Source organism: Dermacentor silvarum, chromosome 9 (assembly GCF_013339745.2).
Source record: "Dermacentor silvarum isolate Dsil-2018 chromosome 9, BIME_Dsil_1.4, whole genome shotgun sequence".
Lineage (NCBI taxonomy): Eukaryota > Metazoa > Arthropoda > Arachnida > Ixodida > Ixodidae > Dermacentor > Dermacentor silvarum.
This window is the reverse complement of record NC_051162.1, coordinates 69,578,019-69,585,912: the sequence shown is the minus strand read 5'-3', so window position 1 is coordinate 69,585,912 and position 7,894 is coordinate 69,578,019.

Below are 7,894 nucleotides of genomic sequence, written 5' to 3'. Positions count from 1 at the left end.
ATTTTCAAAAGCAATTTATCCAAAAAGTAAAAATTCAAGATTATTTTGCTACGTCTAGGAACTAGATAAATATGTCTTAAAGCTACAGAGCAAGCCGCAATGCAGTAATTGAGGTAGTTTCTTCTAAATATGGTCACAACTAAGACACCGTTCGCAAAAACCATGTATCTCATGCTTGTTCTTGAACATTTATTTCTTCATCACATTAATCACTTTTCTTATATTATATATAGTTGGAATCTACAAGAATTAAGACATTCATGGTATATACCACAGCTTTATACCCTAAGTAGAAGAGCCGCCACGGTTACTCCAAAAGTACTGAAAACGGGGGCTCGTGCCGCCGGAGTGGGACCACCACCTCAATAACAGGCTGAAGTAAGCGGAAATCTGCTTTGAAATTTTGATAAGAATTACGCACTTTCGGGAGAAGCCGACTATCGTCCGCGAAGGCTCGGCCGCCGCCTCCCGCTTAGGAATTAAACTTTGGCCACCGTGCTTATCGGTGGCGTAGCCGTCGGGCCTCGCAAGGTACTGAGCTATTGATGGCGCTTCAATATGCGCAAGTTGGATGTGGCTACTATCCGTCGGTGAAGCTGGTGCAGGACAAAGCCGGTCCGCACCACGTAGTACTAACAGACTGGAGCACATAAGCGCGGGCACGCATTAAAGCCTTGTCGTAGCACAACGCAAACGCTGCGCATGCGTAGTACAGTTGCACGTAGGCCCCGGTCTGCTACGTAGCGTAGATACCGCGGCCGCCGCGGGTTGTGGCGACGAGTCCGCTGGCTGAGTACACTGCGGCTTGCTGGGGACAATCGCGCAGGGCGTGTCGAAGGCACCAAAATCTGAAATAGCTGCGTCCAAATCAACACCCAAAAAGAACGTTGAACTGCGGGCCAGGCGGAGAGTTGTGGGCACGTCCCGCTCAGCCGTAGCCTTTGCAGTGCTAGTCATTAGACAGTTTTAGTTTAGCGTTTTTACGCTCCGCTTAGCCGCTGAGCGGAGCGGAAGCACGAATGCGCATGCGTCCTCCGCTTAGCCGTAAGCGGGCTAGCGGAGCGAGAAACACGGTCCGCTTACAAGCTGCCTAAGCGGAGCGCGGAGCGTTGCTGCCGTCTTCCGCTAGCGAGTGCGGTCGATGCACGCGCCCTCTCTCGCGCGTGCATCGAAGCACCTTGCATGGAGGTACTAGTCGCGCGAGCGCGAATAACTTGTGTAATACACCTCCAACTGGTTGTCTAAGGAAATAAAGTGAACAGCACAGCTAACAAAAACGTCGCCAGCGCATTGGCGTTAGAAAGGATTGGATTGGATTGGAAATGCAACCTCGCTGGTTATCACGTGGTGTTCACTCAGTCGACGCTTCCTTTCCAACTCGATAAAATGGAGCGGCAACGCATTACAAGCACCTGTCTGATACTGCATGAACAAATAATATATATATATATATATATATATATATATTCGCCTTACTTTGTAAAAGTGACAAAACAGTTTTTTTATTTTGTTTCACTACGCTGAATTTGGCCAGAGGGCGCTGCAACAACGAAAGGTCCACTCCGCTACGCTACACGCATAACTAAAACGTGATAAACTCCGCTTCTGCCGAACGTATTGAAGTACGTTTTGCGGCGAAGCATTTCTGAAATAACCCAATTTAGATTGCAATGCATTTCTACGCTTAGATAAAATGTGTTTCGGGGCCCAGTTAAGGCACTCATTCTAAGCCAGACCTTATCTTTTTTCTTCTCGTCTTCATTCACTAAAAATTGTTTAATAAACGCGAGGCAACATTGACAATTTCAAGTTTGTATTATCGGTTCCTATTTCTGCTTAGAAGACAAATGTTGCACCACAGGGGGTTACAACAGGAATTTGTTGCTGTTATGGTCTCAAATATCAACTTTGCCTATGAGGAAGATTCACAGAGACAGAATGAAATAAACTACGGACAACAAAGAGAAATGAAAAGAGAAAAACCACAATCACAAAGAAATTATTAACATACTCACAAAAAATATATTGCACATTCTTTGCATAAAAAAGACGGCCGATAGAAGTTACAAAGCGAAGGTTTGTAAAAATGTTTCTCCACAAGTTACTCAAAGAAAGACATGAAGGGAGCAATTTAATTCCAATTTCAGCTACGCGCAAAGGAATGGTCACTTCCTTCTTCCATCGCAAATATTTTTCGTTTTTCAGCTTTCTGGTAACCTGCGTGTTCTGCGTCATATTTTGCTATAACGGGAACGTACGCTTGTCCGGTATAACGCTTCTTCATATATTTGAGAATACGCTCCGGTCCCATAATATGTGTCCAAATGTCACATGCATACAAAATGCGTCATTAAAGCCCTTTTCAACGAGAATTTTTCAAGGCGTCGCCGGTATGCCTTCTGGAGTGTTACAACACAGGTAAGCAGCCTAAAGGAATTCTAGAGGCTACTACACGTGTCCTTGTATTGTCTCCTAATAGTCCAGGTAGGAGGGGCTCTCTCCTCTATTGGAAATGACTGCAAAAAAGTGCCAGCGTGACCGCACGACCGTGGAGGCCACCACCACCCTCAGTACTTAAAGAGGGCGACCATTGATTCCAATGATAAGGCCAAGCTTCGATAATGTCATTTCTGGGACGTACTCAGTATAAAAATACACAATCTCCGCGGGACATTTTTACAATTGCACTGTTTCCAGGATTCGTACAGATTGATGTACAGAATTACCGGGATCGGCCTACTTTACTATATAACTCTGCCGTCAGGGTCGGTTCAGCCTAACCGGCGTGAAACAAATTGAGCACACACGCCAAATTCTGCGGAGAAGGCTAAATTTACTCAAACAATATTATTTATCTCACTCGGAATATTTACGTACAATAGGTTGTTTTATTGCGTTTCCTCTTTCGTGGAGACCGTCTACACGTATTAGTACATAGCCTTCAATCCTTTGGATAACCGTCTGTTAAGTGATTACGTGATATATTCATATAAAGGCAAATGCCCCCATGCGTACCTTTATAGAAGTCGTTTACTCATTTTCCTACCGTCATGTTATGTGAAAATGGACAATACTTTTATGTAGACCGTTGAATCTTCACCGACGGCAAAAAGCATCCATAAAGAGCGTTTCAAATACCACGAGATGACATGAATATCCCTGAAGTGACAGCAACAAGCTAAAGAAACACGATGTTGTTCTTTGAACTCTGTGGCTAAGTGATAAAAAGCAGTTTTTAAGCATGAAATGCTTTTAGCTCCCGTTATCGGCGACCTTCCAGTGACCTTGACCAAAAGCCAGAGTCGTTATTCGGGCATTCAAACGAGAACATCCGGGCATCGTTGCGAGAACAAAACTAGATCATCCGGGCAACCACTCAAAAGTTAGGAAAATGCGGTCTTTGGCTCCGAAGCCTTTGTACAGGACCGCATTACATACGCTACTGAATGCCCAAACAAGTTGCAGAAATATTGCTTCCGAGTTCTTCCTAATCTTCTTTACAGTGTCACTCAAGCTGTAACATCTCGTACGCTGAAGTCTTATCTGTCATTTGAAAAAGCAGATACAGCGCTCCATCCACTTGATTTCCATCTTTTGGTTCTGAGACAGGGTTGCCAGCGTTCTTTTCAACGCCAGTGGTCCGCGAGTTCCGTGGGGCCGCTTTTGCGCCGCCTCCTTCAAGAGATGGCGCCACGCTAAGCGGCCAGGACAGCCGCGTCCGGAGCGCCGCGGACGGTTGTGAGGTGTGGTGTGGTGTGGTGGGGTGTGTCCTTGAGAGCATGCACTATAACCATTTTAATATTGTGGCTAGTATCAGCTCCAGGCAATCTGCTTTGCCGGTAGCATTTTCATGCTTACATGTACTCTCGATTACGCGAGAGATTGCATTCTTATAATAACAAATATGCTGAGACGGTTACTTTTGAGACGTAAGTCGTAATGGTACAATTTGTGATCTAATCGGCATACCTAAGGGACGATGGGTGTATGTGTTCGTAAAATACCATTCAACTCAACTTGAATGTCGATTATACTCCACTTGAAGGACGATTATATCTTAGGGCTTTCATCGGTTACTTTCGTACAGACCGCCACCGGCACATTTGTAGGGACCATACAGGTAGCTATGCAAGCCGATTTGTCTGTGTCGTCTGCATTTTCTTTGCCTATTCAGCAGGCAACAAACCATCACGACTGCCCGAAGTAGTTAACAAAGAGAAATTCTTATGCAATGCACACGCAACTCACCTGTGCAAGTCAACGTGAAGCGAACATTTAGTGCAGCTGTTATTTGAATCATATACCAGTAAATGCCCTCCCATACAATTGTGTTTCGTTTCGTGCTATGAAAGTTGTAATATCTTGCGATGTTTATTCATGTGCACCTGCTCAACGTAACAACTGAAAATTCAAGCTACGTGTGTGGCTATGCATTACACGCTCAACAAGCTATATCTCACTTGAAGCACAAAAGGAATATGCTGCAATTTCTGAGACGCCGACGTAGCTGTGTTATGAGGACGGATTATTTGTATGATACGCGCAGAGAGAATGCGATTACAGCTATTTGCAAACACAAAAACGGCACAAAGTTAGATTTATAATTTCTATATTTATTGTGTCACACAGCGACATAAGCATCCTGCCCTATTGGACAAAGAATGGGCACACTCCGAAATGGCCCAAATGTGGAGTAGCACAAGTTCAAGCAATTTAGAAAAATTAAAGATTGCGATGGCTGTGTAGTGTCTGTGCCATCGAGGTATGTATTGCTGATATTTCTTTTTTCTTGTGACGATTCCTTTGTTTACACAGAACAGAAATGCGCTCACCGGTACTATTTATGCGATATAATTCCGGGAGACTGAATCAATTTCGGCCGGAGCACACTCCAAATAAATAGAAAAAGTTAACAAGCTGGAAAGGTTCGTAGCTCTTCCTTCATTTGAGCATAGGGCCTAGAGTTTGAAGAACCTGTGAAGTGCCCATTGTGTAATGACCAGCATCTGCTATGAATGCTTGTCATCTACTATGGCAGTCTACAGGGCCAAATACCACAGCAAAGGAAGTGTTTAGAGGTGCCCGCATTCAGACAGACTAGCCCACTGACTGCGAGCAGTTATTTTAGACAATTCTGTTTTACGGGGCATATACGCACCTGAACAACGAACAAATGCATTGAATTATACATTCAGGGTCTTCAAAGGTAAACTAACAGTAATTTTATAAAAAGGACGCTAGAATGGGGAGAAAATGTACTTGAATAGGTGGTTTATGCACTTTGGCAGTCCTAACTTTCGAGAAAAAATTGGAGATACCAAACACATATTTACCAAAAAATCCTTCATTTATTTGTCAACGGGATTGAATAGGTGGTTTATGCACTTTGGCAGTCCTAACTTTTGAGAAAAAATTGGAGACACCAAACACATATTTACCAAAAAATCCTCAATTTATTTGTCAACGGGATTGTGGTATAGAGCACTGCACGGGCCCGGGCTGACCTGAACGCCCGGGCCGAAGCGTTTGTCGGCGGGCTCGGTGCGGGCTCTGGCTTCAAGCCCGAGCCCGGCCCGGTGAGGCTGACAGATACGCTACAATCTGTAAATAAAAAAAATATTTGAACGCCCGGGCCGAAGCGTTTGTCGGCGGGCTCGGTGCGGGCTCTGGCTTCAAGCCCGAGCCCGGCCCGGTGAGGCTGACAGATACGCTACAATCTGTAAATAAAAAAATATTTTTTTTCTTACAGACTGGGCCTGGTCATGCACACGTGGACCCTAGCTAAACTTAGTAATGAAGGCCCGGACCCGGGCCGGGCCCGGGCTCAGTAACACGGGCCCGGGTCGGGCCCGGGCTTGGAACCACGGGCCCAGACCGGGCCCGGGCTGGTCTCGGTCATGTACGTCGGTGTCCGGGCCGGGGCCGGGCTCGGGCCGATAAATCAGGCCCGTGCAGTGCTCTATTGTGGTATGCCTTTTATATTTGTCACATTAAAACATTTATTTAAAAATTTATTAAAACAATTATTTTTAAATATATTTCAACCATTTTTGGTCGGTGTCTCGATCCCTTCCTTTTAACTATTAAAACATTAGTATTACAAGACAACTTCATTTTGTTTTATTCTCGCGGAGCACTTCTGTCCATATTCATAATCAAATTTGAAACTCCTTCAGCTAATTTCGCACTCAAGGCCATGGATCATGGCACAACGTCAACCAACACACCATTGTGACGTAGCTTACTGCGTGTGGCATATCGTTTGCAAGATGAACGAAGCTGATAACAAATATGCTGTTTGCTATTGGTTGGCAAAAATACAAACATTTACCTTTATCTTGCTGTCGAGAAAGTTATTTAAGAAGTTTTTGTTATATATGGGTTGATGAGTTATGGTGCACAAAAATTGTGTCCACCAAAATGCACAAACCATCTGTGCAAGCAGAGTTTGCTTACAATCAATAGGTCAATACGAGTTTCTAAAAGATGACATTTCGCAACTGCAGTGACAGTTTTCGCGAGCGATATCATTAGTATACCTCGGTCTCCAGTAGTGTATTAGCCCCGAGAACGACCTACAGGGGCGCTGCCAGCGCCACTCGCGTGACGTCAGGGCACGGACCCGCGCCTGTCGTCTGCTTCCGTGCAGGCGCTGTCCGGGCGCCTTCTGCAGTGTTTCCGTTTGTTCGCTGTCGTTCCCTGTGCTTGTATACTTACGACGGTCATCTCAAATACATTTTTACGACGTCTTCATTCGCGCAAACTTATTCAAAGAGCTTAATTTCTAGACAACAATTTATTTCTCAAGGGCAACGCTGCAGTGCCAGCCGAAGGAGCTCAGACCAACCCATTGCGTGTTTTTCATGCGCGCATCTAGACTTTGCAGACTGAAGGACTAATAAAAAAGCATAAATAGCATGTGACTAATAAAAGCATAAACGCATAAACATAGCACATAAGAATCCAGTTAGGATACCATACCTGCAGTGGTGCAACAAGCATGTCACTATGTCTGCTGCATATGACTGCTACATTTACCTTGATTTTAACCCATTAGAACGTGTTTTCTTATGACGAGTAGGTCATGGTATAATAACTAATTTTCTTATTTCTTCACAGAAACGCTCGGCAGTAACACGAGGGCCTGATACTGCAGTTTAGATTCAACCGGCACCACTTGTTCCTTTAACTGCTTCTCAAAATTAGGCCGTTCTTCATCGGTAATTTGAAGTGGCGGTAATTTGAAGTAAAGCTAATTGAGGCTTACAGCGATTTTACAGAACACGCAAAGGAATGTACCAATATTTATTCACTGTCCCATGCTACACGTTCAAATCACTTGGGCAATTTACTGCTGCTTGGTTCTAGAGGAACAAACATCACGAATCTGTTTGGCAAACTGACACAGGCTGCTCGACCCAAATGTTTTAGTGAAATATGGCTTTTGGACCGTATGGCTGCAGCTAGAAAGAAACCGAAGCCTCATTCATTAGCAGTATGAGGCTTATTGAACATATCATTATTCTCTTGTGGAGCTCAAAAATCAAGTGAATTTATTTGAGGCTTGTGGTGTCTTCTCTATGAGGCGGGTATTGTGAGGTTGTCTTTTATGTACTCACGAAGCGAATAGTTCTCAGTTCGTGTAGTTAAACAACGCAGGATCGAGACACGGTGAGGCAGAAGGCGTTTGAATTTTCATCTTCAGCTCAGCCTAAGCTGCGCTCTATAGCCTCCAGTATACCTTAGGCATTGCAATTGGCGCCTAAAGAAGTGCTTTATGGTCTCAATTCGAAGTTGTAGTGAACTGATGGGTTTCGCAAATAATGCATGCCTCGTCATAACCACAGTCGATAGACTTAGTGGCGTAAGGGCTGTTCCATGGTGTCGATAAAGG